Source organism: Delphinus delphis, chromosome 14 (genome assembly GCF_949987515.2).
Source record: "Delphinus delphis chromosome 14, mDelDel1.2, whole genome shotgun sequence".
Lineage (NCBI taxonomy): Eukaryota > Metazoa > Chordata > Mammalia > Artiodactyla > Delphinidae > Delphinus > Delphinus delphis.
Window position 1 is genome coordinate 16,195,417 of NC_082696.1, and position 24,810 is coordinate 16,220,226.

The following is a 24,810-nucleotide window of genomic DNA, read 5'->3' on the forward strand; positions in this document are numbered from 1 at the left end:
TCAACTAATCTATGATAAAGGAGGCAAGGATATACAATGGAGAAAAGACAGTCTCTTCAATAAGTGGTGCTGGGAAAACTGGACAGCTACATGTAAAAGAACGAAATTAGAACACTCCCTAACACCATACACAAAAATAAACTCCAAATGGATTAGAGACCTAAATGTAAGACCGGACACTATAAAACTCTTAGAGGAAAACATAGGAAGAACACTCTTTGACATAAATCACAGCAAGATCTTTTTTGATCCACCTCATAGAGTAATGGAAATAAAAACGAAAATAAACAAACGGGACCTATTGATACTTAAAAGCTTTTGCAAAAAAAGCCAAGGAAACCATAAACAAGACGAATTGACAACCCTCAGAATGCGAGAAAATATTTGCAAATGAATCAACAAAGGGTTAATCTCCAAAATATATAAACAGCTCATGCAGCTCAATATTAAAAAAAAAAAAAAACAAACCAATCAAAAAATGGGTAAAAGACCTAAATAGACATTTCTCCAAAGAAGACATACAGACGGCCAAGAAGCACATGAAAAGGTGCTCAACATCACTAATTATTAGAGAAATGCAAATCAAAACTACAATGAGGTATCACCTCATACCAGTTAGAATGGGCATCATCAGAAAATCCAGAAACAACAAATGCTGGAGAGGGTGTGGAGAAAAGGGAACCCCCTTGCACTGTTGGTGGGAATGTAAATTGATACAGCCACTATGGAGAACACTATGGAGGTTCCTTAAAAAACTAAAAATAGAACTACCATATGACCCAGCAATCCCACTACTGGGCATATATCTAGAGAAAACCATAATTCAGAAAGACACTTGCACCCCTATGTCCACTGCAGCACTATTTACAATAGCCAGGACATGGAAGCAACCTAAATGCCCGTTGACAGACGACTGGATAAAGAAGATGTGGTGCATATATACAATGCAATATTACTCAGCCATAAAAAGGAACGAAACTGTGTCATTTGTAGAGACGTGGATGGACCTAGAGACTGTCATACAGAGTGAAGTAAGTCAGAAAGAGAAAAAAAAAATATCGCATACTAACGCATATATGTGGAACCTAGAAATATGGTACAGATGAACCGGTTTGCAGGGCAGAAATAGAGACACAGATGTAGAGAACAAATGTATGGACACCAAGGGGGGAAAGTAGTGGGGAGGATGGTGGTGGTGGGATGAATTGGGAGATTGGGATTGACATATATACACTTATATGTATAAAATGGATAACTAATAAGAACCTGCTATATAAAAAAATAAATAAAATTCAAAAAAAAGAATGATGACATGAAAAACAAAACGATCACAAGATTATAATTTAAAAAAAATAAAATAAAGAAGGCAACACCTAAGCTGGGTCTTGGAAGATAAAAATGTGTTCGCTAGATTGTCAGGCAAGAGGGAAAGAATATTTCAAACATAAGTAGTTGTCTGGGAAAAGACTTTAAATGCATGGCAAGTTTGGAAAACCACAAGAAGCTGGTTAACGTTGAAGTGCAGGGAGTGAGACTAACAGTGAAAAAGTGTGATAAAGGAAGAGGCTGAAGAAGTAGGGTAGGCACAGGCATATTATAGATGATCTTAATTGCTTTCCTCTGCACCATATGTGCTGAATCCCACAAGTCAGCAAGAACAACATGCCTCTCACTTTCCAGATTCAGATAATTTATCTCTGAAGTTCCAAGCCCTGCCTGGTTCTGTGACATTCCACCAAGTCCCAGAGGTGGGCATGCATTCATTCAGCAACATTCACTCTGTGCCATTTAGCAGTGTATAAGCTGCAGTGGAGATCAGGAGGAAGTGTCTAAAACTTAGGAATTAAGGAGAGGCAGGAGAAACTTCACAAAGAATGTAGTGCTTGAACTTAGCCATTACAGATGAATCATAGAAGTCTTGCAGGATATCACTGACTACTGTTTGTGTTGCGGGAAAGACCATGAAAGAATAAATTTGAAGAATTATAGCTGTAGTGTAGAAGGGTAAGTGAGATAAGGCTAAAAAGGTAGAAAGTTTTCAGTGAAAAATGTACAGATTCTAGATAATGTAAAAGAGCTAAGAAAATTATAGTGGCCTGGAACTTTCTCATAAATATGATCTACTTTTTGGTTCACCTTGATATCTGGGATCCATTCCACAAACATTGCCCACTATAAGCCTGGTAATGTGTTCTAAACATGCAAAGATGAATAAAATATGGTCCCTGCTTCTGAGATTATAAATTAGTAGAATTCAGATTTATATTGGACTTCTTATAGCATATATTTGTTATCTTACTTCATCCTCCCCACATGTGAAGCAGAGAAGACAACAGGTAAACCATTTTTTTTTTCTTTTTAACTGAAGAGAATCATGGAAAGACGTATTAAGAGATATATCTACAGTTCCAACTAAGTCAGTAGGAGAACAGTATTCTAGGCCAGCAGTTCTCAACTGTGGTGTCACTACCCAGTGCTAGCACAATCAGTTGTAAATGAAATTTGTTGCTGATCATTAAGTACCAGAGCTCCATCTATAACAATATAAAGTATCTAACCTATGGACAAACACATGTGTTTAAAGAGGAGCACATAAGGATGTCACTGGAGTGTATATTACTAAAAGAACAACCTGAATGACCATTGAGGAATGAATAAATAAATTACTGTATAGAAATACTAAAGAACATCATACAACTTTTTTTTAAGTGGAGTAAGATATCCAAGTAATTATATGCAAAGACCTATAAGACATTACTGAATGAAAAAAGATGCAAAACCCATGTATAATGATATTCTTTGTGTTAAAAAAAAAAAAGGATACAAAAAAATTTTTAGACAGATTATTTTTATATGAATGCACAGGAAATGCTCTGAAAGGGTAACACTAATGAGAGCCGGCTGGGTAAAGGGACACATGGATGGAAGATGGACCAAGGAGATTTAGTCATCTCTGTTATGTCTGAATTTTTTATAAGGATATATATTCATGTATTACTTGTATAATTAAGCATAAACAATTGAGCTTAAAGCAGAATATTTTCCCTATAAAGTTATTTCCTACATATTTCCCCATAACACTACTTGTATTCTGATATGTGGGTAGGAGAGTAAGAGCAGAATAGAAAGAATTTATTTGCAAGTACCTGAACTGAGCCAACTCAATGTACTTTCAAATAACTCAAAGCCTATGTTATCAATGCTGAAACTGTTACCGATACAGTTAGCAACTGCAACAACGCTCAATCATCAGGAGTCTTGACAGACGAGATTTAAACGTCCATACATAAAGGTGGACAAGAGCACTCTCCTCTGAACCTATAGCATAACCACTCTGGTTTAGCCTCACTACAGGTTGGGCTCTGTGATGAACGCTGTTAACCTGTATTATTTCAATTACTTCTTACAACATTCTTGTAAGGATTAAATGAGAAACTGCAGGTAAAACTCTTCACACATAATGCCCAATCACATAACAATAAGTGTTGTCCTTTATAGGTGTTCCTACTGCCTAATCTCTAACCTTATCAATTACTGTACTGCAGTCAGCTTTTCAAAAGCCTCACTGACTTAAGTGTGCCAATGCTAAGAAACCTGCAATGGATTCTCATTACCTACTGGACTAAATCCAAACTCCTTCATCAGACATTTGAAAGCATGTGTGACGCAGCTCCATCACCCATCATGTTCCTTCTGTACCCTACTATTCTGTAGGCACACTGGAGTGCTCACAATTTTCAGCATATATTATATACTCTGACTTCCATAACTTAGGAGTACTCTTGTCACTCTCGCTAAACAGTTCTATCTACTCTTCAAGGTTCTGTAGAAATATTACCTTCTCTACAAAGTTGATTCTCTCTGGCACTCTCAAGTACATTGCTTATCTCTATTATGATACTTTTTTTGTATCACTTGTTTGTAAACTGACTGAAAGCAAGTTTTATTTATTTTTACATCCCTACTGTGCCTAGCACAGTGTTTTATACACAATTTGCATTTAATAATGTAGAAAACTTTCACCATTACTCATAGCCCCAGTGATAACCAGTACAACTTGAAATTCTGAAGCAATTCTCTCTAATTTCCCCTTCAATTCACCTACCAGTGGTAATGACCCTATAGTAACTCTGGTAGTAACTCTTTCCAGTCCTAATTCAACACTCAGTGAGATATAATTATTTCCATACCAAACAAATGAAGTGGCACATAATCAGTGACCTAATGCTGACAAGACTGGCTGACATTAAATTCATTATGCATTAACACTGGAGGAAGGAATACAAAGCATAAGCTAGAATATTGGAATCATCTTTTAAAATCACAACTGGGATATAAAATTCCTCTGTTCAATTTTGGGTAATCTCTAACCTAACTGAATTGAACTTTAAAATCAAAGGATGTGTAAGGTCATCTACCCATTTAGTAAATAAAGTCACCTTTTATGGATTAATTATTTCTAAATCTATACAAATTGGTAAAAGCAGTAAATGTCCTTAAAAGCTAAGTGACCTCAGCCCTCTAACCATTCATAAGTGGTTTTTTCTCGGTTAAAATCTAAGGTAGCAAGAAACCTTAGTTTTTAGTTTTGTTGTTAAATTTCACGACATTCCAACTACTAATGACTTTGGCTTCTTTTGAGCAATCAAGTAAAAACATAGCAAATACTAGTTATATACTTACATTTAAAATATAATTAAATTCTTCAGGCGAAAGTATTACATAATACGTTACTTGATTCTATCTAGGAATCTTCTTCCAATTTTTGAAAGCCATATTAACTCTTTATGTGAAGGCATTCGTAGTGCAGAATAGTTGAGGATCTCAGGACAGAGAACTGGTTTCATTTAATTCTCTAAACTACTTGTACCACATGTGAACCTCTTAAAGGAAGACAGTTCTGTTGTTACTGTTTACTTTTCAATGAAGACCAGAGTACTTTTTGGAGATTTACAGGGCTTAACTCAATAGCATGTCAAATTTATTTTTCTTAAATGGTTTTTGCATTAGTTTGCTACTACTAGCAAACAAGTTAAATTAGAAATATTCAGGCAAAGGTACATTAAAGTCAATACTAGCTGCATGTTATCTAGGTGTTAGGGATGTTACCAAACTTTAAAGCAAGATGACCACAAGTTTTGAAAGTAAAGTGTTGGTTATTATAGATTTCATAGTAAGGCAGTTACATGGCTAAGCTTGGCTGGTACCATGGACTTTAGCATACCTGGAAATAGAAAAATTCAAATGGTAGCTGTTCTTGATTGGCCCATTGCCATTTTTGCAGCTTACAAATTTTTAATTAAGTAACTGCAGTGAGCTCATCTCTACTGGATACTTCTTTTCCAGGGCAGGTCCAGGAACTGGGTCTGGAGCCTTGAAAGCAGAAGAGAAACTAGAGTAAACTAGGGGTAGGCAGAACAAGAAACGTGACCAGATAACATTGAGATCTAATAGCAGTGAGGTAGTCCCCAATGTCTCTCACATGAAATATTCTTAAGTGGAAAAGAATCTCTTAAATTACAAGTTACCAGAAGATGCTATTTGCATTAGTTCAGTCATTGTCTTAATCTACACAACTCCACTCTGAACTCCTAATTCTAGAAACTAAAACAGTAGCCTTTATGAAATCTCTATTGGCTTTTAGCAATAGACTGTCCAATATGGAACCACAGAGTATAAAAGAACGAGAAAAACAACAATAAATTCACTTTCATTGGTAAAACTGGAATTGTAAAGTCCTCATTTCAGGTCAGTTTTCTCTTTTGCTATCTTATTTCCAATCATCTTCTAATTGTTCCCCTAAATTCCTACAATCAATTGTCAGAGGTTTCTTAAGAAATGCTTTATATATATCCAAGCAATGAACTGAATTTCAAGTTCCAATTTTTAAAAATACTTTGTAATTCTTAAAGAGGGAGGCAAAGAACAGCTCATAAGATGTGGTTCTTAACCACACTGGAAATTCTTTTTTCCATTACCAAAACAGATTCAATGATTTTTTTTTTTTTTTTTTGGTTAGGTCCACATTATTTAAAAAAACACACACACGCAAAACTTGCAACTACAAAGGTTACAGAAATGGTAGGCTATTAAAAATGTTAGACTGTTGTACTAATTAGATTACTAGGGCCTGGAAATGATGTCCTTATGTTTGGTGAGCTGATACCCTTAGGAGTCTCTCTCTAAGAAACGAATCAATCCCACAGCAGTCAAAATAAACTGAACCCTCTGCTGCTGTCAAATGATGGCAGATTGTGAGAACTGTAACAGGACAAAAAAGTAGTGAAGACAAGGATTCAAAGAACTTAACTCCCTGCATTTCTAGTAACTAGAAACACAACAAAGCAAAATAAAATGAAAGTAGTTTTTAAGAAAAATGTCAATTTTCCACCTTCTGTGATGGCATGTTGCAGGTGAAAATATTCAGGTGGAGAAAGATCTAGGTTCAAATCTGGTTCCAGTATAAACTAAAACTCTGCAGAAGTTTCCGGTCTATTAAATGGGATACCATCCCCCACCTCACTGGATTGCCATGAGAATTAGCACCTAATGACCTGGCACACAGTAGGTATTCAATACATTTTTCTGCATAATGGAACGTTATTTTTTTGTTCTAAACATATGAGTATACTTAAGCTTTCATTTTAATAAATGCTAAAGCAACAGCTGTGTAACAAGCTTTAGGTTTAAATAACTCAACTGTGTCACATCCTAAGAGATATAACTGATTCATCAACACTGATTTCAGAACAAAGCAAATGTAAGAACGCTCAGTTCTGAGAATTGATGATAAATAAAAATATAACAATTTACATTTAGGATATAAAGAGAATTAGTGGTAAACAAGTAAGTAGACATGTAATTCTTCCTCCTCCAAGTAAAGGAGAAAATACGTTTGTCAACAGGTTAAAAGGTTATAGATCTGGGATACAGTGCCTTTTAAAAAACAAAAGGAATCAATGTATGATCTAACTAGGTCTTTAAGTCAGGAAATGCTTTAAGGGCAAAGAAAAGCCTTACATTTGAGCAATAATTTTCCTCTTACTGATAGAACAGTGGGTTCCACACAAAATTATTATTTACCAAATATGGTTCAAAGATCAGATTACACCTTCCCTGGCATTACCAAGTAATAGAGCATTATCGCAGGCCACAAGGAATTTTAAAAAGAAAAAGAAAAAGAAATTTCCTTAAAGTTACTCGAAATGTATTCACTGCTACAACTTTATTTCAAATAGTTTTTAAAAGTTAACATGGAAAGAAAGAGTCTTACTCAAAAGAGATTGCAATTTACTTAGAGATGATAAGATTAAACTAAATTTTGCCAGAAGGCAAAAAAAAAGAAAAAAAAAGTATTTAAAAATGAGGATTCCTATTCATTAACCCATATGGATAGACTTTCAGTTTAAAGACATCAAGAAAAACACTTTTATAGACAAACCATTAATTTTTGTTTTTATTTTATAACTACTATCATATTGAAATCTCATTACTCAAATAATGTTTCAGTTGATTCTTTTGGATTTTCCAGATATAAAATGTCATCTACAAATAAATGTGCCTCCTCCCTTTCAATAATTACACCTCCTGTTTTGTTTTTTGGTCTAATTATATTGGCCAGCATTCCCAAGACAATATTATGTAACAGTAATGCTGGCCAGACCTTTTTTGATTCATGACTTTTAAAAAGGAATTTAGTATTTCACTAAATACTAAAATAGGAATTCTAGTATTTTACCATTTCTAGTAACAAAATGCTGGCTTCCGGTCTGAGATATATAAAATCTTGGCTATGTTCATTCGTTCTTGTTTCACTAAGCATTCTTATTAGAAATAAATGTTGATTTCCCTTTTTTTGATATCCGTCAAGATATTCATAGCCCCCGTGACCTACTAATATGACTTAACTTGATTTATCATTACATTCCTAGAGTGAATATTACTCAGTTATAGTATTATTCTGTTAATGTAATGCTAGATTCCATTTGACAGTTTTATTAAGCATTTTTTGCACCAACTTTTGTGAGACTGATGTGCAATCTTTTATGTTCATATTTTACGTTACGTGGCTTTATAAAAAGAACCAGGAAGCTTACCTTTTCTTCTCTATATTCTGATATACACAGCTAATTATCTAGTGCTTTTTTCAGGAAAGAGTCTCATATCAGCTAAGACCAGCATTTTCATTTGTGGCTCCGGATCCTATCCCTTTCTTTCACATTTCCACAACACCCTTTCTTTTCAATCTCTCACTTCAACCTACAAACCTGTTTAAGTCTTAACCATCTTAAACATATATCCATGAACACATTTATACCACAAAAACTTTTCTTATCAGTTAAGTCTTGTTCAGCAAGTATTTATTCACAAAGCTGTTTATTAAAACTGCTACTCTATTCAAGGAACTGAGAATGAACTGCAGTTCCTGCCCTCTATTCCTAATCTAGTAAGGAGCACAACCATGCATACAAAAAACTGCAATAGCAATGCAAAGAATAAACAAGTTATGCTAGGACATCTCTCTCTCACCATCTGTGCCTTGCCAAACTTCTCTACTGAGTAGTTATGCTATGGTCTCAAATTTGTTTTAATCTGCCTTCAAGTTTTATCCCTTGGTAAGTTTTATTCAAATCACCAAATCCAATGACCTCTTCAGGAGCCTTACCCACCATTTTGCAAAAACTTTGCGGCTTGTTTCATATTTTTTTAATAAATCCAATTAGATCTTCAAATGTACTGTTAAATTTTGTTTTTTTAAAGGAAATTCATAGAATATTTTATTCTTTAAAAATTTATTCATTTATGGCTGCATTGGGTCTTCACTGCTGTACGCCGGCTTTCTCTAGCTGCGGTGAGCTGGGGCTACTCTTCGTTGCGGTGCGTGGGCTTCCCATTGCAGTGGTTTCTCTTGTGGTGGAGCATGGGCTCTAGGCGCACGGGCTTCAGCAGCTGTGGCACACGGGCTCAGTAGTTGTGGCTCGCAGGCTCTAGAGCGCAGGCTCAGTAGTTGTGGCGCACGGGTTTAGCTGCTCTATGGCATGTGGGATCTTCCCGGACCAGGGATTGAACCCGTGTCCTGTGCACTGGCAGACAGATTCTTAACCACTGCGCCACCAGGGAAGTTCCCATAGAATATTTTAAGTTTTACTAGGCACTTTTAATTCACCATATCATTTGATGCTCATGAAAAACCACCCAGTAAGGCTAGGTAATTATTACTCTCATTTGCAAGGTTCAGAAAAATACATCAATTTACTGATTATCAAAACTCCAATAAGCAGCAGAGTTAGGGCCAGAGATGTATTTGTGGCTTTCTAACTCCAGGTCCAGGGTTCCCTCCTCTATATTTTATTAACTTGATTGATTAATTACTAACTTGAATACTTACTGATCATTCTCTTCTTTAAAACTTTTCTGGTCAATATTGCATATTCTTCTAGCATCCTAGGTTCCTTATTTTGGTACTTCTTAATGTTTGTCAAAAGGATGTATAAGTAAAATCTATGACATTTATTCTCTCACTTCTTGCTCTGGCATCTCATCTACAGTTACAGCATCATCTAGGGAGAAGCTCCTTTAAATTGTAGTTTAACCTTCCTGTTCTACTTGATGAAACGTAAGCATTCAGAATCATAGAATTTGATGTTGAAAGGATCTTAGAGATTATTAAGTCCAACATCTTTATTTAACAGAAGAAAAATACGAAGTTCAACTCACACAAGTCAGTAGCAGAATTTGAATAAAAGTTTAAGCAAAATTTGCCTTTTTAAACTTATGAATCATAAAACAAATATATACATATACAGTAAATAGAAAGCAACTAAAATTTCAAGAGTAATTACTGGCCCCTGTTTCATTTTTGTTAAAGATACTTCTCCATATTTCTAATATGACAATACTAATGTATGAGTCCATCTATCAAAGTAATTTTTTTAAAAAAATCATGGAATGGCAATAAAGTTAAAACCTACTCAATTCTATATATTCGTGCATTAATTATCTATCTTCCAGATTTTTAGAGTGAACTGGGAATCAAAATCACACCACTACCTAGCCTAATGCTTCCTACCTAGGTTGATAATCATGACCTAGTCTACAAGGCAGGAACAGATACCACTAGACTGTTTGCTGAACACCACTTAGAACAGTGCCTGGTACATGTATTAAGCACTGAAAACGTGTCAGCTACCACTGCTTCTCCACCAATTACTACTTCTAAATATATTCATATGATTATAAATATGGCCGTATTAATGATTCAGCCATACAGACAAGTATCCTGTTAGAGGAGTACCTCACTCTTCTCCTTTAGGTCTATTGTCCAAGTTTTGTTCTAGTGAGCAGGGCCACAACCCTTTGTTATCTAGGAATACCTTTCCAACAACTCCCAAGCTAGAAGTACTTTAATATCTCAACATCAGAGTCTATAGGCTCTGAAAATTAACAGCTCATTTTAAAAGGAAATTTTCTACTCCAACACTTCTAAACTTTTAAGCTCATTTACCCATGATACAGAATGCATGAGAAATAAAAGGGAATCTCATGTGAAGCAGGAAGATTTTTTTTCCTCTTAATTGTGCTTAAGTTTAAACTTAAACTCTTCCCCAAACTAGCTTCCCCTCTTCAACTTCCCATTTTTATCAGAAATAGCAATTTTCTTGTTAGCCTGAAAACTGAAATTACCTTAACTTTTCTCTTGCCTTCCTTTACCTTTCTCAACTGCTTCAAATTTCATCCATTTAATAACTATCATTCCTCAAAACACAACTCCTGAGACTCTCCTCACTGGATATTACAGTCAGTACAGTTCACAATCACTTCCACAGTTCTGAAATCTAAAAAGCTCTGAAAAGATTTTTTATGAAGCTTCATGTCAAAACTCATCTGGTAGTGGCAAAAATCTGCTTTGAACTGACGTGAAGCTACTTATAGGCTTTATTTAGCCACTTACTGTAAACATTTCCATTTTTCACTGCAGAGATACTAGTGTTTAACTACTGGGTGATGCCTCAAACCTTGCTGGGCATGTTACATAGTATACAATATATACACATGTTACCTTTCCAAAATTCAAAAAATTATGAATTCCAAAACATAGCTGGCCCCAGGGTTTCAGAAAAGTTTTCATGGACCTGTACAATATTGCTCCAAGAATCCTAATTTAGGCACCCTATTCTTAACTTTCTTTTTGATACTTCCCCTTACACCACTCCATGCATTTCAGCCTCCATATTTACCACCAAGTCCTACAGGTTCTTCTTTCCAAACACCACAATTGCCAATTCTACTCCACAACTACTGCTACCACACTATCCCAATCATCCAATTTCTAAACGACCAGACCCATGGTTTACCTCCCTACCATTAAGTTCTTCCCATCTGACCCATCAAGCAGATTAAGAAAGGCTCCTATATAACCACTTAAAATATTTCACTGCTTTGCACAAGAACTTAATAAACTGGAACAGATACATAGTAAGAGGGTAAAGATGGTGATTGTGGGATTATAGATGAATTTTTGTTACCTTATCTATAACTGTAAGCTAAGAAGAGGTTCTCTTTTTTTTCAAACTTTATGAAGTTTTAAAAATTTCTAAATTGACGTATTTATTCTGTAATTAAAACAACACAAACAAATGAAAAATATACTAGGCCGCTCCCCTATTTATCACTTCAACTAAAATTCCTCAGTGTGGTTTTCAAGGTCTTCTCCAATTTGGTTCCACTAGGACTGGTATCACGGACACCCCCCTGGCCAACCCCGGCTTTTCAGTAAAGGCCAGTTTTACTGAAATATAGCTAATTATTTTTTAAAAAGAATGATTTTTAATGAGTAAAATAAATGATCACAAAGAAAATCAATTATACTGAAAAGCACAGTAATCAAGTGTTCTTTAGAACCCATATTTATGATATATTTGCTTCTTTATTAACACTCAGCAATAAAATCCAGCAGGGGTCTAATAACAACTATAATTTTGAAGTAGTAATCTACATAAACTGTACTCAGAGACAGCCACAACAGTAAAGTAATATGAAAATATCTGTGCTTTTTTTCTATTAGTAATAAAGTCACAGGTACTGCTAATACTACTGTGCTTTACTGTTTAAAATCATAATGGAAGGAAATATTAAATTTCAGTTACAGGTTATTCGTTGGTAAAAATATACAGATTTTTTTTTTCAGGGACTCCTTTAAATTCTCTCCTCAGATGCTCTTCAGGGTTATGGAGTCTAGAATTAAACCCTATTAAATCCACCTACTTTTATTTCCCACTAGTCCCCACAGTCAGAGAACTTCAGTCAGGTTTTGTCTGAACACGTTCAACCCTGCTTTCATTCCTGACTATGTTACTGCTCTAGCTTAGGATATCATTTCTCCACCTGCATGCTTATCAAAATCTTAACTATCTCTTGAAAAGCAATTCATGTTCCATCTCCTTTTCGAATTCTTTTTCTACTTCTTCAGCTCACATGGATCTCTCTATTCCTAGAACACCTAATGTACCTGTGGGTCAATGCTTCATGACCCAACATGTAATTATTTTCTTCGAGTTCCACTTCCGCATCTCTTCATCCAAGGTGTAAGATCCCTGGGGACATGGGTGACATGCTTGTATACAGGACACTGCACATATAATATAGGCACATCAAATGTATTCAATAAAGAAACTATTCTCAATAAACCAAGTATCAGAAGACAATTTCTTTGGGAAGTTTAAGTACCAGAAAATACATCAAGAGGACTGAAAATTCCACTAAGCAGCAAAAACAGACTCATAAATTAAGCTTAATATTAATAATTCACCTCAATCAGAACCTAGATAGTCATATTATATTAAAAACTCAGAAACTTATTTACCTGGCAGGAATGAATTCCAAGTAATAAATCAGGAACGGAGTGCTAAAGTAGGCATAAAACAATGATTCATTCAAAAAATATTTGCTAAGCATCTACTACATGCCAGGCACAATTCCAGAGTCCACTGATTCAATGGTAAAAAAACAAAAAACAAAAAACCCCAAAACCCCCCAAAACAATGAAAAACAAAAACGCACACAAGAATGTACTGTTAGGCCTTGGACTAGAACCTGGGGTTCCTGATTCTCATTATGAGGCTCTGGAACAAAAAGCTGTTTCTGTCTTTCAGAATAGGTAAAGTTGGGGTGGAGAAATGTTCTCAGAAGGCAGTAAATCATATAAAACATGATAAAGAAAAAGATTTGGAGCTATTAAAAATATATATATAATCTACATAGTATATAAATATAACATTAAAATCTCTATACATAAAGTCTATAAAGAAATAGATTTGGGGATAAGTTTCAGTTGTCTGTAGAATATTTATTGCCTAATGATACTAGATGAATGAGGTATTACTCTACTCACTGATTAATATTTTAATCACAAACACTTCATGAAGTTTTATTCTTCTTCAAAGAGCTCTGCCAAGTTGCCTCATTTACTTTATATAAAAATATAAAAACTTAAATACCAATATCACAGAAGTTGGGTGGGTGATAGCAGTCATGGTGGTAAATACTATTCGAAGTAATCTTTTTCATCGGAGGGAAGAGCCCAAAAGAGGAGGATAATGTGAATGCGGGTAGGAAACAAGGAACTGCTCTCCACACATTTCAATCTCTAGTGCTGTTTATGACCAAATAGAAATTACTTTTCTTAAAGGAAAGTTCTTAGACTAATAGCAATGGAATTCAGAGACTGAGTGAGTGAGTAAGGGGGAAGGATAAGTGGGTGGGACTGGAACAAATAAATAGTCTGACAGTGCCATGCTAGTAACCTTAAGTCATCTTATCCAAAACTCAACCCACTGCCTCCCACGCAATAATATAGCTATATGTTAACTACTAATAACAGAGCACTGATTCTGAAGTTAGAAATCTCAGGGTCTTCAATTCTTTTCCTCACCATATACAATCACTGGCAAAGTTCTACTGATTACTCCCACAAATGTTTCTTGCATTAATCCCCTTTTGTAGTCCCACAACCTCCTGGTTCAGGTATCTTTTACCTGGATAATCAAAGTAACACAATAATCTCTTATCTGATGGCTCATTCCACTCTTAGGCCGTTCTAAGCTATATTTCACAGTGGTAACAAGCTTTCTAGCTCCTAAACATAGCTGGATCATGTCACTTTCCTCCCCAAGAGAGGTAAAAGATTTTGTAGAATTAGACTGTACTGAGTTTTGGTAGAAGGTGATGACATTGACCAAGGGAATAATGGAAAAGAGGTTGGGCAGGAAGAGAGGAGACTTAAAGACCAAGAACTTACAACAAAGGAGTCAGAAAAGTTAGATAAAATGCAGGAAAGAATGGGATCAAGAAAGCCAAATGAAAAAAGGAATAACAATAAAGTTTTAAGTTTATCATTTTTATAATAATTTTGTAACAATGAATAGCTAACATTTATTAAGCATTTATGTGTGTGCTAAGCACGGGGCCAAATGATTTATAATGCATTCACTCATTTAATGCTCTCAATAATCATGAGAAGTAGGTACCTCTGTATCAGACTCAGCTGACTACACATTGTTCTCTCCCAGAGAAAATAAGGATTATTTTATATAGCGCCCCGCCCCCCACAATGCCTAAAACAGAGCACCAAACAATTTACACTCTTACTATGTTGGTGTCAACAATACCAGAGGAAAGCCATTTTTCCTATTAATTTCATTAATATGTCATTGACTAGCACAATATATACATGTATATACAGCTATATACATACATACACGTACGTAAACATACACATACAAACACACTAGGGATCTGGAAATAAAATACTATGGCTTTCAAAAATAACTCTTCTCTTGGGGCTTAAATCTGAATTGGAACAGTAATGGCTCAGGGTATTTTTGTCTTGTAAAGCTCAAAGAGGGAAGGTAAATAAAAATGTTTTTAACTGAAGAGAAAAGAGGCTTATGCCCCTACCATCTACCTGGAAATAGGGAGGACCTAGTCCTCCTAAAGGCAGATGAAAGTTACTTTCTTTTAAAATGTGTATAGGAAATTTCCTATGAGATACTACTATGGTCTAAACTCTAAGCCCAGCCTACTATTTGCCATGTGTGCTCCATTCCGTACAAGAAGTCTGGGCCAACTTTAGATGATTTTGCATAAATCCACTACCACTCGGAAAAAAGAACAAATAACAAATGGCAAAATGTGTGTTTCACTGACCTTGGGTTAGTAATGTTGCTATGTTTGGGTGCATTCTTCAGGAGTGTAATATTTGTTTGAAAGCATCAGGGTACTACTCAGAAAAGACTTTTTTTTTTTTTTTTTTTTTTTTGCGGTATGTGGGCCTCTCACTGTTGTGGCCTCTCCCATTGGGGAGCACAGGCTCCGGACGCGCAGGCTCAGCGGCCACGGCTCACTGGCCCAGCCGCTCCGCGGCATGTGGGATCTTCCCGGACCGGGGCACGAACCCGTGTCCCCTGCATCGGCAGGCAAACTCTCAACCACTGCGCCACCAGGGAAGCCCCAGAAAAGACATTTGACCAAAACCTATACTCTGGAATCTCAAAAACTCACTTACTTTTAAAAGCAAGCAAATCTTCTAGCTTTAAACTTTAGTAGTATGTGTGTTCACTCATTCATTCACAAATACTTACATAGAGCTTAAATGTCAAGGCATTGTACTGATGCTGTAAAAACTTATTTAGTGGGAGAAACTGAAAAATAAACAGAATATTATAATAAAATATGGTAAATCCTGTGATAGGGGAAAAAAAGTCCTGAGATATTTAAATTATAAATAAGAAAAAGCATTAATCAGTTACAACAGAAAATATCATGCCACTTAAAAAAGTATTTTCCAGAATACCTTAATATGAAGAAAACATACCTGAATGGAACTCAGAAGATCTTTTTACCACGTCTGTAAACTGAGGCTTACCCTTTCCCTTTACCAATTTAATTCTGGCTCTAAGTCAGAAATCTAAGTCTCTCCTTGCTAGCTATTTTGCATTCCTATTTTAAATTTTTGTTTTTGACCTGTCTCTTTGGCTATCTGTTTTATCTACAAAAGAAATGTTGCCACAGAAAGCCTTTCAGTCACTTAATAATAGTGTCAAACCCTTTTCACAATATGCATAAAGCTACTTCATTTACAAAGATTTAGGACAAAGCTCTGAAAATTAGTAAAGCACATGTGTCTATACTACTATTATAGCCATCTACTTTTCAAATAAGCATGATTAAATACACATTACAATAAATATATATCCCCCAAATTTGTCTCCCAACCACATAATTTCTGGTGCACTCAATGTGAGATAAACAACAGTGTTGATAAACAGAACCAATCAAAATTTTCACAAAGTTCTTCACGTGCTAGGAGAATCTTGCTTTTTGCTAACAAGCCTTAAACAATGGCACAGTAAAAAGAAAAAGGTTACAGGTATAATTTTTAATAACTATCACTATAATTTCTCAAATATCAACTCAACTGATGACTCTCTAATTTCTATTTCTAGCCTGAATTTCTTGCTTGAATTCCATTTGCATATCAAATTACCTACTTGATAGGTCCAGTTAAGTGTCTAGTAGGCCTTTCAAAGTTAACACATCCAAAAAAAAAAAAAAACAAAAAACTCTTGATTGCCCAGCCCAAACTTGTTACTTCACTGTCTTCCCCAACTCAGCCAACAACGACTCCATACTTCCCAACTGCTTGGGCCAAAAATCTTGGGAGTCATCCTTGACTTCTCTTTTATGCCTCAGATCCAATTCATCAGCAATTTCTGCCCACCCATGGTTTGTAATATATCCAAAATATGATCTCTTCACACTCTTTCCTGTTGTTACTCTGGTCTAAGCCACCATCAGCTCTCATTTGGATAACTGCAGTAGTTTCCAATATGGCTTCCCTGTTGACATCTTTGCCCTGCTCTTATAGTTTATTCCACAAAGAGCTGCCAGAGTGAATCTTTTAACAAGGAAAGTTACCTTCAGTTAACAGTTTAAAGAAGAAAAACCGTAATTTAAGAATTTCGTCTTGTAAATTTTTGTCTTGTAAAGCTCAAAGAATCACATATCAAGTGATTCTTAAATTAGGAAGAGACAGGCACCTACAAAAAACCTACAGCTAACATGTACTTAATGGTGACAGACTTCATGCTTTCCCTTAAGATCTGGAATAAGACTAGCTTGTCTGATGTCACCACGCCTACTAAACACAGTATTGGAAGTACCAACCAGAGCAGTAAGGCAAGAAGAGGAAATAAAAGGCATTCAGAATGGAAAGGAAGAAATAAAACTGTCTCTATTCATAGACACATTAGAAAACCCACAGTCTCCACAAAAAAACTACTAGAATTTATTAGTTTAGCAATGTCTCAGGATAAAGGGTGAACTCACAGAAATCAACCATATTGCTATAAACTAGCAATAAACAACTGGAAACCAAAATTTAAAACACAGTATCATTTACAACTGCTCCAAAAAAAAAAAAAACGTATCTAGTTATAAACCTAGCAAAACATGTATAGAATTTGTGTGTTGGAAGCTACAAAATGCAGATGAAAGAAATCAGGCAACCTAACTGTAAGGAGAGATAAACTTGTTTATGGCTTGAAAGACTTAACAAAATAAAAATGTCAATTTTCCCCAAATTGATCTAAGGGTTTAATGCAATTCCTACCAAAATCCCAGCATGATTTTTTTATAGATTCTAAATTTTCCATGGAAAGGAAATGCAATAGTTAAAACAATTCTGAAAAAGAAGAATTAAGTTAGGGAAGTTTTACTACCTGGTTTTAAGACTTACCATACAGCTACAGTTATCAAGACAGTGTGGTAGTAGTACAGAGATAAACACAAAGATCAGTGGATCAGAATAAAGAATCTAGAAACAGACGCTCACAAGCACAGCCATCTGACTTTTGACAAAGGTGCAAAAGCAATTCAATGGAGGAAGGATAATTTTTTTTAACAAGTGGTGTTGGAACAGCTGAACAATCCACAGACAAAAAGTGAACTTCAATCTAAACTTCACACCTTTATGTGAAGATTATGTAAAACTGGATCATAGATCTACATACGCAAGATGTAAAGCTTTTTAGAAAACTTTTAGAAGAAAATAGGAGAATGCCTTTGGAAACCTAAGGTTAAGCAAAGAGCTCTTATTAGACTTGACAACAAAAGGCACAATTCATAAAAGAAAAAAAGATAAATTAGACTTCATCAATTTTTTTTTTCTCCGCAAAAGCCCCCATTAAGAGGATGAAAAGATAAGGCACAGATCAGGAGAAGATATTTGCAAATCACATACTTGACAAAGGGCTTGTGTCCAGAATATATAAAGAACTCACTAAACTCAACAACAAGAAAACAAACAATCCCATCAGAACATAAGCAAAAGACTTGAACAGACACTTCACCACAGAGGATACACAGACAGCAAACAAGCACATGAAAATACATTCAACATCATTAGCTATTAGGGAAATGCAAACTAAAGCCACAAAGAGATGTCACTACATATCTATTAGAATGGCTGAAATAAAAAATATACTGACAATACCAAATGCTGACAAGGATGCAGAGAAATTAGATCTCTCATATACTGCTGATGGGAATGTAAAATGGTTCAGCCACTCTGGAAAAGTGGCAGTTTCTTACAGAGTTAAACATACATTTATCATACAACCCAGCCACTGTATTCCTGGGGATTTATCCTAGAGAGATGAAAAAGTATTTTCACATAAAAACCTGTGGAAAACTGTTCACAGCAGCTTTAGTTTTGGAGCCCCAAACTGGAAACACAAAATTCCTTCAATCAATGGCTTAACAAATTGTGGTACATCCATACAATGGTATACTTCTTAGCATTAAAATGCAATGAACTACTGATACACGAAACAACTTGGATGTATCTCAAGCGCATAACGCTGAGTGAAAAAAAGCCAATCTCAAAATATATAACACAACACATGATTCCATTTTTATAGCAATTCTTGAAGAGTGAAAGGGGGAAAAAAAGGAAAATAGCTCACGTCTTAAAATCCTTCCGTGGCTTCTAATTTCATCCTGAATACCAAAATCCTTTCTACGACCTAAATAGCTACATGGAAAGCACATCAGTAGATGAAAGGATCTCATCCACTCTTCTCCCGCTCTCTTAACTCCAACTGCACTGGTCTTCTTGCTGTTGGAACACGGCAAGCATGCTCCTGCCTCTCTATTTAGAAAGCTCTTTCCCTTTATTACTTCACTCAGGCACCTGCTCAAATGTCATCTAATCAGAGAAGACTTCCGTGTTGCCTCCCAAATAAAATGATGTCTTCTTTCTCTTTCTCTCTCTCTAGGAACCTTAAAACCAACAAACAGAACTCAAACATCTTCCTCACCTGTTACTGCCCCTGGTATGCTCTTGTGCTGATGAATGGCAGGCATTATACTATGCACTCAGGTACTCAAGCCAGGGCATGTGTGATTACTTACTTACTTCACACTCAGTATTCTCTTCTCAAATTCATCACCTACTCTTCTCCCTAATTACAGCCTTAACTCACGTCTTTATCAATTCTCAAATAAACGGTTATAAGGCTACCTCCCGCCCCCCCCCCCACTCTTTTCTAAATATTCTCTACACTGCAGCCAGAGAAATCTTAAACATTCCATCATTTATGGGATGAAGTCAAATCTACTTTACAGAGCATACAAGTATTTTCATGCTCTTTCTTCTCATTTTCCACCTCACTTCCAATTAACCCACCACTGGTACCTAATGCACTGTGGAACTATTCACAGTATTGAATAGGTGTGGACTTTGCTACCTCCATCCTTTATGCATGTTGTTCTCTCTGACTGCAATGGCCTTTCTTCTCCCAACTTGTCCTCCTCTTCCTTGCCTATCTGACACAAACAGATTGTGTCACCCTTCCTATGAAGAATTCTCTCTTATATCCCTCCTTCCCTCAGAGTCAGACACTCCCTCCTGTAGATTCCTAAAGTGTTTTATGTCTAACCTTGTCACTGCATTTGCTAGTGTTAGTACACTATTGATAGCTTGTATACCTGTCCCTTGAGGGCAAGAACAATATGTTAGTCATCCTTCCAATCCCATCACCTAGCAAAATACCTGGCACACAGCAGGACTCAAAACTAATTCAAAACTACTGGATAGGTGAATTAGGTTGACCAATAAAGAAGGTAGAGATGAGGCATGGTGAAAGAATGAGTCAGACAAGATTTTTTGGGTTAGCTATTTTGCACAGGTATATCATAGAAGCCATATGAAACAAACTCTATGGAGTTTCTTTCTATTCTTTTGGTCATGTGATACCCTATAGAAACTGAAGTACTGATTCGGTAGCTTGGTTTGGCGAAGATCACCAGTTCACTTTTCCCATGAACCAGTTACCTTCCTCAAAAGAGTACTTCTTGTTCCATTCACAGAGCTACAGCAACGGCTCTGAACAGTCATCCTGTAAATTCATACCATTGTTCATGAGGGGAAAATCTCATGAAGAGAATGAGGATGTCTCACTCAGGCCCAAGCACCACCTCAGCTAGAAAAATCTCAAAAAAGAAAAAGAAAAGTCAAGCCCAACCAATACATGTCAATACATTTTCATATGTAAAAAAGCAGAATTGGCTTTGTGGAAATGGAAATTTTTTATTTTTTGAAACCCCACTTCCACATGTTTATTTTTCCATTTCCTTAGAAAATCATCATAAGGTAGCAAACAGTACTTAGTTAAGTACAGTTCAGGTATATGCTAGTCACAAGGTAAACAGCAAGTTACTCTCAATGCAAACACACAGTACCTGTATTTTCACCAACTTTTGTTTGTCAATGGTCCCTTAGATATCGTGAGTACTTTTTCTCTTCAGTTCTAGTAACTACTTAACTGTGATGCCTACATGCATCTGCTTGAGTTCCAAAGAGTAGACGCCCATGTTTGTCAGGTCACTAACAGTCTTTTAAAAATTAACCAAGCAATTACACCACAATCTGTGCTCAATGAATTAAAATGGAACAAACACTCTGTTCTGAAGCCCTTTTAAAAAGCAAACTTTCTTGCCTATATTGCTATCTTCTTTGTTACTATTTTCTAGTGATAACATAGCACCAAAAGCTGATGAACAGAAAATGTTTGTATAAGCATCACTGTATAATACAAACTGTATTATTAGTAGGTTAAAATATTACTTATACAATAGCAATTAATACTAATTAGTACAGCAAAATATTCTACAACAATCACCAGTTCACTCAATGAATTAAGATAAAAAAACTTTTAGGAAAACTCAAAGCAAAAAATCACAGTTAACCCAGTAATGAACATCAGGAAATTCAGCACTGTATCTTTTTTGAATGTGAAATATGGACACAGAAAATAATACTATTAAAATAATTGAAAAAATATTAACTAGCAATTTAAAACAAAAAATTACGAAGGTCACCTTATACAGATAAAGTGGTATATGTTTTATAGTATTATATTTAAGCTCATATATTTTCAGTGTTTTCAAAATCCGATCCATGCCAATTTTCTAATGCTTTTCATAAAAAAACCTAAATCATGGGTTGTGAACTAATTTCAAATTAAAAATGTGGGCTTTTTCACAGGAACAGATAAGAAAAATACAAAGAATTAATAATGTGCATGTTTATTTTGTAATTAAAATAATAATGGTGATGTTTTGTTTATTTCACCCTTGGTCTGAAGAGGTACAGTAAATTAAACAGTATAGAAGTTATTTCCCTTTTATTCTACTTGTTGGGGAAAATGAATTGAACAGGTATTCTGAAAGAAAAACCTAACAAAGCTAAATTCCAAATGTAAGATTACCTCCCATTATTTGAGCTATATGTCTACTAGAAAAAATAATTCACCTTGTTCTGTTTGAAAGATTAATACTTTTTGAAACTGAGCTTCGCTAAATAGAAGCTAATATTGATATAAGAAAGTTACAGGGAAGAAAATCTGCCTCAAAAAGCATAGGATATATCAGACATTTTGACGACTACTTATTGATGTCTACTAAATTCAGGTAAGTACTGTGCTAGGTAACAAAAATACAGAGCTAGCTAACGTAAGAAATACAGATAATGTAGTTAAAACTACCATGCAAGGTAGGTATTATTATACCTATGTATTTTTCTAAAGACAAGTCCTAGAGTCAAAGAGTTTGAGTGATTAGCCCAAGACCACAAAGCTATAGTTAGTAATAGAACTCACATTTGAACTTGGGCTCATCTGACTTTAAAGACCAGGTCTTTTCTTATCATACGTCACAGATTCCCAACACGATAAAATTAAGATGTTTAGTTAAAAGGGAGGAGGTTGACAAGTTGACAAGTTAACAGAGACCGACTCAAACTCAAAAGTAGTATTTTCTTCAGCAGCTGAGAGAATTAAAACTAGGTAAACTCCCTTCTACTCCTATTTTCCCAGTTCATATCAGAATGATTGTTTTTGTTGATTTCTCTGATAAACAAAACTTGCCTGGTGTGAGAACTGTGTTCAGCAAGGTCAAATTGCAGATTTCAAGTTTTCATTTGTATTGGCAAGTATTTCCTCCCATTGATAGGAAATGGAAAATCATTCCGCTGAACTGCCATTGGCTCTATACTAATGAAACAAGCAGTATCTGGCCTGCCTGACTGGCAAACCGACAGGAAGCAAACTTGTGATGTGCTCCATTTTGCTAACACTAAAAAGGTTAACATTAAGATATTATGGGTCAAAATAAGTTTTCCTTAATATAAATGTTAGAGGAAAACTTTAAACATTAAAACTCAAAAGAAGAGTATTATTTAATAATTCAGATGAAAGTATAGTTAATAAACCAAAGAATAAAAAGAATTTACTAACTGAAAATTTACTCTTTTTGTGCACTTTTTTCCCCTCAATAATTCACTGTCATCTGTTATTCTCCCAGAACCTGTCTTCTGCACTAGCCAAACAGACAAGTTAAATGGTCAGAATCAACCCCCAGAAACTCTGAAGTTTTTGATGGTAGCACCAATCTCTATACTATACCTCGGAATGTGGCATTGCTTTTGACTTACTATTTTGGCAAGCTTGGGCAGGGGCTGGTTGCAGAGACCACGAATTTTCTTTAACAGAGTAATTCTTTTGAATAATTTTATTAAAAACAATCAGCATTCATATATTTCCACCAAAATCTTTTAAATTCTACACTTCTTTACTCTTGCTTCTCTCCTCTGTCTCTCTCTGCAGGACCATTCCAACCTCTACTTTATTATTTGGCTTCTGAGGCTTGTACCAGGACTGTTTTTTGTTTTTCTTCTTAGGTGAAACAAGAATGCCACTTTCTTTAACAAGGCAATTAAAATACTACAAATTCTTAAAATGCCCTGGTCTATGTTGTACCTGTTTGTGGATAAATCAGACTGACTTTCTTTCTGAAGCCACTCAAACTGACACCCTGTAGTAGTATCCCTTTCCAGTGGTAGGTTATTACAGTTCAAAGCAAACAAACAAACAAACAAAAACCCACAAGAGTATAAAAATATCCAATTGTAGATATTTTTATCTCATTTCTAAAACAGTATTGTGTCATGCCAAGTTTAAAAATGAAGCAATTTGTTTCTATACATCTTCAAGGGGAATTTTTTTAAAAGCCAAGAAATATTTTGCATAAATGACTAAAGATCTTAGAACTTAAGGGAAGTCTTCAGTTTTAGGAAAGCTAAAATTATTATTCATTAGGCAGAGAATAACTTGCTACAGAACAGGAAAAAGCTTCCTGGTACTAAGATTCAAACATCTGAAAAATGGTTACTGTTAAAGTAGGGTAGGGTGGGGTGGGATGTTTTCCCTTTTCCGTGAAAACACCAATATTCCCCACATCACAGGAATGTAAGAAAGTGACTGAGCCATTTAATCCATAATGTCAGTACAAATGTACAGTTTCACTGAAATTGCCTTAAAGAGGTAAGACAAACTTGTCTTTTAAAGCCTGGTTAAGAGCACATAATTATACATGAATTATTTTTTCTAATCTGCTTTTAAACATTTCTATTCACTTTTTCACTTTAATGTCAACAACTTCATAGGAATAGGTTAATAAATATTAATTTAGCTGCAAATAATTTCTTTCTTTTCTTCCTTTTAACTTCTAGGACGTTTTTTCAAACTTTTGGCTAGATTCAAAAAAATAGCATTCAGAAGATTTTGTGTGATATCTGAGTCTGTGCTTAAAACTAGAGATTCAAAGACTTAAGTCCAGTGCAAACACTTTTCAAAACCAGAAGGTGCTTACTACCAAAAAGAGTTGTGATACATAGGAAAACTATCACTAAGAGCCATTCAGCACTGAACGCGCAGTATTCCTTGAGCTCATTAAGTACAGGCCAGGCACTGAGGATATGGTGAAGTCAAGACTGAAAGGAAAATAAGACACGGTTTGTCCTTGAGACAGTTTAGTGATTTCCCAGGCTAAAAATGAAAAACAAATATTGCAATTTGACTATTCCACTCTTTCTTCATAAAACTTATGCACAATTTGCATTACTTTCTCTTCATAAAAGTTTTCCTTAATACTTTGTGAATTCTCTGAATTACCCCTTTTCACACAATAAAGGTATAAACTAATGACAAAGCGAACATTTATTGAATATGTAAACTGTACTAAATGTTTCACAAGTACTTCCATGAACTGGGATCTTATACGACATTTTTATCTACTTGTCAAAATGCTGAAATCCAGCTCATCAAGATATGTCACAACTTTTCCTCATCATAAAGACTAGGTTTACTCCTGACAGCATATTGACTAGATAACATGTGCAAACGCTCCAGAAAG

General features: G+C 35.3%; 1 protein-coding gene across 4 annotated transcripts in view; it reads right to left on the bottom strand.

The window, feature by feature from the left end:
- The window catches only part of TAB2 (TGF-beta activated kinase 1 (MAP3K7) binding protein 2), an 86,653-nt gene that overhangs the window by 56,281 nt on the left and 5,562 nt on the right, over nucleotides 1-24,810 (bottom strand). Inside the window, exon 2 of one of the 4 annotated variants that reach the window (XM_060029814.1) lies at nucleotides 5,225-5,373. The exons of 2 other annotated variants lie outside the window; for them this stretch is intronic. The gene's annotated coding sequence lies outside the window, so the exon portion shown is untranslated. Of the gene's footprint in view, nucleotides 1-5,224; nucleotides 5,954-24,810 lie in introns of those variants that run through there. One more of the 4 variants, XM_060029816.1, reaches the window with a different exon arrangement.